The sequence below is a fragment of the Mustela putorius genome, unplaced genomic scaffold (genome assembly GCF_011764305.1).
Source record: "Mustela putorius furo isolate JIRA1106 unplaced genomic scaffold, ASM1176430v1.1 tig00000174_pilon_pilon_pilon, whole genome shotgun sequence".
Classification (NCBI taxonomy): domain Eukaryota; kingdom Metazoa; phylum Chordata; class Mammalia; order Carnivora; family Mustelidae; genus Mustela; species Mustela putorius.
Genome location: NW_025421304.1, coordinates 6,406,819 through 6,417,495, shown reverse-complemented (window position 1 = coordinate 6,417,495; position 10,677 = coordinate 6,406,819). Strand labels below are relative to the sequence as shown.

Sequence of the window (10,677 nt, the reverse complement as noted above, 5' to 3'; positions counted from 1 at the left end):
CTCCCTCCCTCTCTCCTCCATTATTTGTCAACTCTTTTGGATCCTGTCTTTCTGCTATTAACATGCCCCAATGTCACATGCAAGTCTTTTCTTTAAAACAAGCTCCTCATTGGTGTATCTGGATACTTCTTTTATTATTATTACTGAATCTTTTTTTCCCATAATGACACCAGGATCATTATATAATCCCATAACAAAGAGGCTTTTGAGGCACCAGCTTTTGTCAACTCTAGGACAGAGAATCCATAATTGCATTATTCAGCTTTTTCCCCCTTCTTTCCCCCTCTTCCTTGCTTCACAGAATCCCAACCTCCAGCATCACTCACATCTCCACCTTGTTACCTCGCCTTACATTATTTACCAAAGCGGATGCCTTGAGGACCAGCATTTGCAAAGTTGCCTTAAAAAAGTTATTTTGTTTGATAATTAAGTCCTGGAGCCCACCGCGTGATGATTATTCTGGACCCATAAGGCAGAGAACCTGCGTGACGTTTTTCTCGAAGTTTAATTACCGTATGCTAATTTCCTTGCCTACTACGTGATTAATTAAAATCATATTTTCATAATCATTTGGCACTAGTATTGTTTTAGAATTATCATGATCTTCTAAATAGTGTCTGTAAATAAAGTCGCCTCTAATGGCAGGCGCGGGAGGCGAGGCTGAGGACCTCTTCGTGTTTGTATCGCGGCGATTGGCAACATAACTGCCTTATTTACATTAAATACGCCACAAGGTTACAGCGCGGATCAACGTCATTTGATCGCTGATGACTCCCTTAAACGCCCGGGCTGTGACTGATTCTCCGCGTCCCGCTGTCCACCGAGATTCACCCGGGAGTTTTTTTTTTTTTTTTTTTCCCCCAGAAAAGAAACAGACTTTAAATAGTTTCAGGAGCAGGTAAGAATTAAGCTTTTTCCTCTCCCCCTTTCCGTCTCTCTCTCCTCTCCCTCTGTGGCAATCTCTCTCTCCCTCTCGGCTGGATAAAAAATTCTTTAGTCAAAGGCAGGAATGCAAAGTAGTGACAAGCGAAGGGGCTGATATATGTCTCAGTAACGAGTCTGACAATCAGAATGTAGCTCTTGGAGAATAGATAGATTTTAATAAGTGTGTTTACATGAGCTCAAGGTCAGAAGCAAGCTGCGCTGTGTTAAATGGTTTCTTAGTTGCTAGACAGAGAGAAAAAATGGACGATCACACACCATTCTTTGTAGATTATTATATCAAGGGTTCAGTCTCTGGCTCATCAAAGCTAAATGCCGCAAGACCTATCTAGTTGCTGTGAATTATGCCAGGGCGACAATGGAGAGCGTTTTTAATGGTACAATGCATTTCACCTACCAGATAGGGGGAGGCCGAGCCGGGGATGGGGATGTCTGCTGGGGCTGGGTGATGAGTATCAATGAACGGGGCGATTCTGAAAAGAGGCAGATGAAAATCGAGCCCGCCCTGCCCCGGCTGGGCTGGGAACAGTTCACAGGGCTCTGCCGAGTGGGCGAGCGAGGCGCGCGAGCAGGGCGCCCGTCCCCCCTCAGCCCCGGAAAATGATCAAGTCAATCATGTGGACATGTTTCATTATTCATTGAACACAATCTTTTACAACGCTCCGTTTACGTGCCCGAGTTTGCTCCCGACGCCCGCGTTTCAATGTTTAAGGTAAGGAAAACAAAGGTGGGGGGGATCGCGGGGCGCGGCGCGGTGGGGGTGGGGGCGGGGGGGGCGCGACGGGTCGGGGGGGCCGGCGTCCGGGAGGTGGCAAAGTGAGTTTGGACTCTTGGCGTGGCCCCCCCGTCCCCTCCCCCTCCCCATCTCGGCGAGGCCTGCCGCCGGGCTCCTTCTCGCCCCATCGCGATTAAAAAATACGGTCTAATTAAATATCCGTGGCTGTGACGTTGGCGAGAGAAGCTGTCAGCGGGGGGAAAAAAGAGGAAGAAACCGAGAAAGCGGCGGCCGCCGGGCATCGAATGGCGCTAGAGAACTTCGGCGGCGAGCGGGACCCGCGCCTGGGCCGCCGCCTCCCCCGCCCGCGGTCCCGGGACCGTTACTTTGAAAAGGAGTCGCCGGGCCGCGAGCCGCGGGCGCGAGCCGGACCCCGCGCCCAGCTCCGGGCCCAGCCCGCGCCCCCCCAACCCGCGCGCGGCCCGCGCGCCGCTCTCAGGCCCCGGGAAACTTTCAAAAGGGTCTGGGGGGTGGGGGGAGTCGTCTGGAGAGGGGGAGGCTGGAGCCGCGGAAACTTCTGCTCAAGTGACTTTCCCCATTTTCTCTTCTGCCTGAGACTCGGGCGCTCCTCGCTCCCTTTCTCCCTTCGCCGCTCGCTGCGGGATTCCGGCCCCGCCGCCGGGGGGGAGAGAGGCTAATTTGTAATCATTTTTTTTTCCCCTTAATCAAAGTTAGCTGATGCTTACAGTGTGTCAAACTTGCGGGCGCCAAGGGCCTCTGAGACCTGCCATTTTGTGTTTTCATTGGCCTCCTGTGGCCCGGGAGCCGGGCGAGGCCGAGGCCGGGGGCTCCGCAGGGCCGGGGTGCCAGGGTCCGAACCCGCGACCCTAGAAAAAGGCCTTGATGCCTGCCAGCGCAGGCGGCGTCTGCAGCACCTGCCCCGGCCCAGCCCAGGCTCTGGGGCCAAGCCGGGGGCCAAAGATACAAATAAAGAAAGAAATAAGTAACAGGTTTATGGAGGGAATTGAGCCGGCCAGCCCTGGGCTGGAGAAATGAGGCCAATGGGAGTGAGGGAGTGCAGGAGTGGGGGCCCTGGAAGGCGGAGGAAATGCAGGGCTGGGGGCGTTTGGGAACAGTGCAGTTTGGGGGAACTGATCCACTAGCCCAGATGTATGGCTGGGGGGGAGAATGATCTTTGCTGATAAACCTTTTCTGTTTGCTTCAAGACATTATTTTTTGAAGATCAAGAATTGAGGAAAACAGTCGTAGGCGGGACCGGGATGTATTTTAGGCAAAAAAAAAAAGGGGGGGGGGAGCTTTTCTTTGATGATGAGTAGGAAAGTGTCCAGATCTCGACGCGCCCATCTGTTGCAGTTTTGCAAATAATTTAAAATATAGATATCCCTATATAGATGGGTGTACGTGAAGCGGAAGGTGGAAACGCAGGCGCCGGAGAAGTTAGAAAGAAAGAAAAGGGGATGCTGGGCAGAGAGATCTGTCCCCACCCCCTCTCTTCGTAACTCTTCTGAGGAAACTCCAGCAGGGCTTTCTTTGGGGACAGGTGGAAAGTTGCCCCCCCCCTTCACTTCGGTATTGTGAGCGTTCCTACTGTCCGCCTCTTGGCGAACGTGGACACAGCCCCCGATCATTTGGGGGGTTGGGTAGGGGCGGCGGGGCAGTGGCGAGGAGCAGGGGGCCGAGGAGGGGCAGGGCGGGGTCCCAGCCCCGCGCGCCGGTCGCAGCCGCGGCTGGGTTTTGTTTGCCGGATATTGTTATGTCTAACGAGTGCCTCACAGGAGACGTGATTTGTCAGCCGCCTTCGTTTTCACTTTAGCAGAAAATACGGCGGCTGCGCGGCGTCCTGGCCTGCGGGGCTGGGCGCCGGGTGCGTGCGGGGGCGCGGGTGGGGGCGCCGGTGCGCGCGCGGGTGGGAGCGGGCGGCCGGCCGGGCACCGGCCAGGGGCAGTGGACCGGGCGGGGTGAGTGCGCGCGCGGTGCCGGCCTCCCGCTCCTCCTGCGCCTTCTCCCGGCAGTCGCCGCCGCCGCCGCCGTGCAGTTTAGCAGAAATCCGACAGGGGCCGCGTTTGCTGAGCGCATCCGGCCGCCGGGCAGCCCGAGCGGGCCGCCGGGCCCGGCTGGCCGGTGTAGACGCGAGGAGGGGGTCGGGACGGGGGTGGTGGGGGGAGCGGGCAGGCGGGGAGGGGCACGGGAAGCGAGCTTGGCCTGAGCGCTCGCCGCCCCCTGGTCTCCGGTGTCCCGGGTGTCTCTGGCGAGTTGGGCAGCCCCTGGAGCCCTGGCCTTGGCGCCCCCGCCCCCAGCCAGGGCTTAGGTGAACTTGGGGTGGGGTGAGCGTGCGTGCGTGCGTGTGTGGGTATGGGGGGGTGCAGGCTGGGAACGCACTGTTTTCTTTCCCCGTTTGATATTAGCAACTGGGTTTTTACTTTAAGACCGGCTTTGCTCACTGCTGGGGTTGGGAGGGGGCGATCTTTTCCCATCACTCACATCTTTGTTCATTGTTCACTGAGTGGAAGGCAGGCGACTTAAAGAGACGAAAGAGAGGAAAAACGGGGGGAGGGAGGGAAAGAGGAAAAAGAGGGGGAGCAAGAAGAGGGAAGGACGAGAGGCGTGGGGAAAAGCGCCCCCGCCCTCGCCCGGGTCGGGCTGGACGGTGAAACAGTAAACCCGCGCACGGAGGGTCGCCGGGAAAGTGGACATTACCGCTTTAATTAACTTCGAGATGCTCCGGCGGCGGGACCTGGCGTAGCCGTGACGCGCCCGCATAAATCTGCCCGGCCCGGGGCTGCTCCGAGAACTCGTACAGTAGCCGCGTCAGATCCAGAGCGTGCCTCCCAGTCCGGAGCCCATTTGCATAATTGGATCTTTTTTTTTTTCCCCCTCCTTCTTCCTCCCTGAAACTTGTTTGAAAACCCAAGTGAACACCGCGACGACCTGCACGCTCCAAAGCGAGTGCCAAGTAAGTGCCCTGCCGTGGCCTCGGCGCGCCCCGGGGTTAGCGCGCAAAGCCGGCCAGTGAGGTGCCCGGAGCCGCGCGCTGCCGGCGGGCCTGGGCTTCGGGAGGCTCGCCGGCGGGAGGACTGACTGCGGCCGCGGGCTCCGGGGCTCCCGGCTGGCAGCTCGCAGAACTTTTTCTTCTCTGTCTCCCGACTTCTCGGGCCAGGTGAGATGTTTGGGCCACGCATGTACCTGTAACGAGACTCCGGAGGCGACCTCTGGGGCGCGGCGGAGTTGGGCATCTCGGGTCCCGGGCTAGTAGTCGGTCCCCGCCGCTGCCGTGGAGGGCAGAGCTGCGAGCGAGTGAGCGAGCGAGCGGGGCCGGCTGCTCTTCGCGCCGCGGATGCAGCTCGTTCGCCAAATGCCTCCCCCATTATTCTAAGGTTTGTGATTCTGGCTATGTGTATGTGTCTCTGTGTGAATGTGATCGGCTGTGCTTTAAAAAGAAAAGCAGCCAAAACAAGAGCAGGAAGGGCTTCTCCCTTCGTTTGCCTCCCCATCTCCCCAGCATCGTTTATTTCTGCTGCTCAGAGGAGAGAGTGCAGAGCTTTCCTGCTAGACAGGGTCACCGAGAGATTGACAGTTCTGTTGGAAATGCCATAAATGCTAGAGCCAAAATGGAGCTGCGTTAATAAAATACCAACCCTTGCCTGTCGAGGAAAGTGGTTTTATAGTATTTTAAATTTTATGAAAAATACACAAGATATTATTAGTATTATTTACAGTGTTCAGAACCTGGGGGAAAGTCCAATAGCTGGGGAGAAAACTGTAACCCTAGTTCCTGTTTGCCTAGGAACTTGCTGGGGGCTGGGCCCACCACCCTGCCTGGAAGGGGTAGGGACTCAGCTTGCAGCCTGGGGAGTCACAGGGGGGCGCCCCTGGCAGCCCTCTGGCCTCTGCTTGAGGAGAGCCTAGGGCTTCTGGCTGAAGGCTGCTTTAGTTATGATGTCATTCTGATAGCAGAGTGCAAATGTCTCCTGATTCCACCATTAACCGCCTGGCTGATTTGCTTGGTAATGATAGCACTGACGTCCAGCGCCTTGACAAATACAGGCCTGCAGAGCCCTAGGAATTAACTTTTCCCCCCACTGAGGAGGGAGCGAGCTGCCAGAAGTCTCACCACTGGGCCCCTGCCTTTGAACTTTGTCCTGTCTCAGTCCAGATACTGACATGGACGATGGGCCCCTGGACCGAGAGACCCCTGTTGTCCTATAGTTTGGAAAACTTTTAGAAGGGTTTCATTTCTGGAACTCCTCTCATCTGGCAAAACTTGAGTCCAGTTGTCTGGACTTGAGTCCAGGATCTGATGGATGGTGGGGACCCCAGGTAGCTCTGGGGCCACTGCATGGAAGAGGGGATTGTGACATCTGCTTCTTACCTTCAGTCCCTTAACTGTGACTCGATGTTAATATCACTGCAAGTAAACCGGATTTAGTGTGGATTTTTAAATAGTGTACAATGATTTAAGATTTCTTTTGATTTACTGTTCAAATGAAATTTGCATAAATGTGATGAAAATGAACTTAACATCTGGGCATATGAAAAAAGGTTAGTACCTCATATGTCATCTGCAGAGAAAGTCTCTAAAATGCTTTCACCCTAAACTGGGTTCAGGGAGACAGTTCCTGGAGACATAAATGCTAATTATGGAAAACCTGGAGAAAGCGCTTTCGATAAATTTGCATTCTCTTGGACCACTGCTCTGAAAACCCATCTTGTTCTGTGCCTGGAGTGCTTCACTTCTGAGCAGGCTTGAGATCCTCACCACTCAGCAAGTTAACTGCTGGCTGGGGCTATCTTCACGGAAGACTTGGGGCAGGCAGGGAGCGACAGTCACACTGCTCTGATCTGGGCCGAGCCGGAGGCCAGTAACTCCTATGATGGGAGGGGACAGGGAGGTGGCCGGATGTGCAGCCCTACTAACCAGAGTTACCCTTTGGGTCCAAAAGGCAATGCTGAGATGTAGAACCACGGCCTGCTGAGCCCCGAAAAGCTGAGCGATTAGGCTGTCTGCCCTGCCTTAGGTAACTAAAGAAATTTCCATCAGTGCAGACCTATAAAATCCACAAGCCCATTCAAATGAACTCTGAACTCCATCGTACTTTTTTGAGCAAGACAAGCTTATCTGAAGCATAAGGAAATCAGAGTTAAACAGCTTTCCCCAGACGTGGCTGCCTTTTGCTCAAAAGTTGGCTATGAATGGCACAGGTGTTTTTAAAGTGCCTTGAATGGAGGGAAAGAAAGACAGCAGTGATGCACATGAGAATATAGATGAACTTTTTTTTTTTTTTTTTTAAAGAAGAGGATCATAAAAGAAGAAAGCAAATAGATTTATTTTTCCAGTTTGAATGAGGACAATTATAGCTTTTTAACATCTTTGGATTTAGTGTTTTTAATAAGCCTTTTAAGTAAGCTGAAATATCAGCTTGCATTTTGTCCTCAGCATTATTTAAAGTGAGACTTGACGCAAGTTTAACAAGAGAAGTGAGCTTTGTCCAGGTCAACTTTTGTCCGTGCTGAGGACAAAAGTCCCAGAACATCTCCTCCATAACCTAGAGCAGGTGATGGCTTAGCCCTGCTTTTTCCTGTCTCTGGGGAGGCCTTAGATTTGGGCTGGAGGGACACTTGTGGTCAGGTGGCCTTCTCAGGCTGTGCAGTTCAGATTGTGAGGTCTGAAAGCAAGGCACAAGTTCACTGGCATTGGAGAGACTCTATTCTGCTAATAAGGACTCATGAGCAGGGGGCTTTCCCTGTGAAACCACACCTGCCCTTCACACTGGCATGCTCCTTCCAGGATGCACCGTGGCATGACTTTGGAGAAACAGGGAAAGAAGCAGTCCCAGGGCAAGTCAGGGGGGTGGTGGTGGGCAGGCTCTGCCTGGCTTGTGGGGCTCACTGTGTGTTCTCACTGGTTGAGCAGTACCTGGTTGGGAGTTGTTGGGAGAGAGGCCTTTTGTCAAGGAGACTCAGGTCTAGACTGTCTGGGCCACCTTGGAAGAACTGAATGTCCTCAGAGGGGTAAGGAGCCGAGCTAAGCTCGGGGGTCCTACGTGCAGGCAGGTCGAGGTCTTCCATCGTGGTGATGCTGGTGTGTGTACGTGTGTGTGTGTGCATACTTGTGTGTGCTTGCACATATGATTCTATGTGTGTGTATGGGTTGGGCAGGGTGCTGCCTGCTTCAATCACCTACACCAGGATGGTCTCCTTCTTGCCCACAACTGTACCACTCAGGGCATATTAGTGAGTTTGTGAGTGTATGTGTGCAGCAGAGGGAAACATAGGTGCTCGGGATACAGATCCTGGGCAAGGCAGGCCACTTTGTCTAGATTCCTCACCTAACCCATTTTTTTCCCCATATGAGGGCAGACATAGATGGACGTCATCTCAGGAAGGTGGACTACTAACCAGCCACCCAGCTGGGTTTCTGCAGTGCCTGGGGGCTGGCACGGGAGGCCTTCCCGCATAGTTTATGCCATCCACGGGCTTCTGTTGACTCTCTGCAGTGGACCTTCATTGTGCAGAGATCAGCGCTGGTCTTAGCTGGGTCCGTTGGCTGCTTGAGGATCCCTACCCACCCACTTTGACTTTTCCAAAATCATTGTAGGTCTTTGGTCTTTTTCTTATACTGGAGTTTTGCAACAGCAAAGGACATACAAACTACATTCCTAGTTTCCGGGTCAGGTTTATCTGCCTAAAAAGAGACAAGATTCAGAGTAAGGCCTTGGGTGCAGTTCACTAGACTAACCCGAGCATTGATTTCTGAGACCAGGGCTTCTCCGCAGTGGCCCTGTGGGCATTACCCACTTGTGGGAGTCTGTCCTGTGCATTGTAGGGTGCTTAGATGCCAGAAGCACCTTCCAGTTGTGACCATGAGACATTTCCTCAGACATTTCCATGTGTCCCCTGGGGGGAGATGAGGCTCCTTTCCCAGGACTTCCACATGCCAGGCCTTGTCCTGGCCATCCCCAGGAGCATGGGGAGATTTTACACTCAGCCCAGGCTGGTGGGAGACAGAAATACCCCCATACCCTGAGATAGCAGGAAGTTGGGCCCTGCCTCAAACGGGGGCAGACCTAGGGAACCCAAGAAGAAGGAGGACTGGCATAGTGGAATCATCATGAGTGGACAGTGTCTGGAGCGAATGTGTGGGGCTCCACTCTGTTTTTACATAGGCTATACCCTGAACCTGGCCCTGGGGGTGAGAATTTTGGTTTTGGGTCTTCTGACTGCCATATGCAAACCAAGAAGTGGAAAGGTCTTGGTCTCAGGGTTGAGGCTGGGCATCCTCCTGGCAGGATGAGGATAGTGGGTTTTTGTTTTTTTGAACATTTACTATGAGGTAGGCATGGGTTTTAAGGACTTTCCTCATTTAGTCCTTGCACTCTCTCAATGAGAGCTGGTACTGTGTTTGTCCGCAGTCTCAGGAAGGGAACCTCAGGCAGGGAGGGGGGTGGGCAGTGGCTCTAGGAACGGACAGGATTCAGCCCTCCACTATGGCTGAGCTTTTCCCCTTCCTGGAGGCGCGCTCCTGGCCAGACCCCTGAGGTTTCCTCACTGCCCCCAAGAAGCTTGTTCGATGCCTTTTGACACCAGGCTAGGGGGCTTTACGGGCAGGTAGAGAAGGTTCTGGCCGGCCAAAACAAGGCTTCTTTCTTCCAGGGTGGGGCCCTCCAGGTAGGCAGCGGCAGGAACACCACGAAGCTGCTTTGAGGGCATTAAGAGATGCTGGAAGGAGAACCAGTTTGTAGGGTTTTCACCCCTCTTCTAACCTACCCGTTCTTACTCTCTGGCTTCACAATGAGAAAATTAAGTGCCATTTTGACACGGGAAAAATGATCACCGTAGGCTTGCACTGACATTAACCTGCAAGTTTTCTATCAATGCATTATAGCTTTGATTACCTGAGCTGTGTTTAGTGGGGTCTTTCATTACCGAGGTAGGCTTGGCTCTTGCTTCTCTCTCTCCCTGCTGGTCCTCCAGCACCGGAGCCTGGTCTGCCAGCTCCCCCTGGCTTCACTCTACCTTTTCCATCCATCGGGGACCATCAGCCTCCTTCGTGATTTTTTTTTTTTTTTTTTTTTTAGCTTTTTGTTGTTTTGTTATCTAATTACACATGCACAAGAACTCCTAACTCAGGGTGAAGTAAGCTCTGTTTCGATTGTAAAAGCCAACCCATAGAGTGCCTCAAATCGAGATTAATCCCAGAAATGCCCATTCAGCCCTAATCATAATGATGTTCTCACTTGCACATCTGAGGTTCCCACATAATTCCTACAGATTTGGATGAGATTTGGACTCCTGGAAGGGTTCGGTTGTCGGGCCTTAGGGGGTTTTCTGTAGGTCAGTAAACATTGATGCTTACTGTATTCTGTCGTTTCTGGGCACCTGAGGAGGGAGGGTCTGGGGCCCGTCCACGTACTTGTGCCAAGGGCCAGAGCGTCAGCACCTGTGATGGCGGTCCGTGGTCAGGCCTTGCCTCCTGCCTTCTGCACCTTGGGCCCATTATCGTCTTGAGTTCTCTTAACAGCCCAGTGAAGGGCATCGCTCAGCAGTTTGGGCAGACTGGGAACTGTGACACTTGTTGAAGCCACCAGGCTTCACCAAGGCCAACAGAGGATTAGAAGCCAGCAGGATCAGCCTGGGAGATGGGGCTGTGCCCCTGGCCTGCGCTCCTGCCTCCACATACAGCTCTCGGCATGAACAATGGCAAAATCATCCTTTCCTGGGCCTATTCAACTGGTCTTTCACGTGGAAGTTCAAAATGTACCCTCAGACCTGCGACTTGGAGAACACACGTATTGTTGTAAATTCGTTTTCAAGAGGAAGAAAATATTTGGAAACTGTATCAGCTAAACTATCAGCTACAGAGAAGCAAACAGATCCCAGAACGTGTTCATATTGTATATAAATTTTAATCTCTTCGAATAGCTCCATGATTTAATTTTACCTTTCAAAATATCTAAGAACATTTCTTCCTGGATCGAGAAAAAAGTGGCACACAGATTTTT

At 53.1% G+C, this 10,677-nt stretch overlaps 1 protein-coding gene across 4 annotated transcripts in view; it reads left to right on the top strand.

Moving 5' to 3' along the window:
* Window positions 1-1,039: 1,039 nt before the first annotated feature.
* ZNF536 (zinc finger protein 536) overlaps window positions 1,040-10,677 on the top strand; it is a 424,021-nt gene continuing 414,383 nt past the window's right edge. For 2 of the 4 annotated variants that reach the window (XM_045076010.1, XM_045076009.1), the window contains exon 1: window positions 1,041-1,654. The gene's annotated coding sequence lies outside the window, so the exon portion shown is untranslated. Of the gene's footprint in view, window positions 1,655-3,821; window positions 4,632-10,677 lie in introns of those variants that run through there. The other 2 variants (XM_045076008.1, XM_004765224.3) reach the window with 2 other exon arrangements.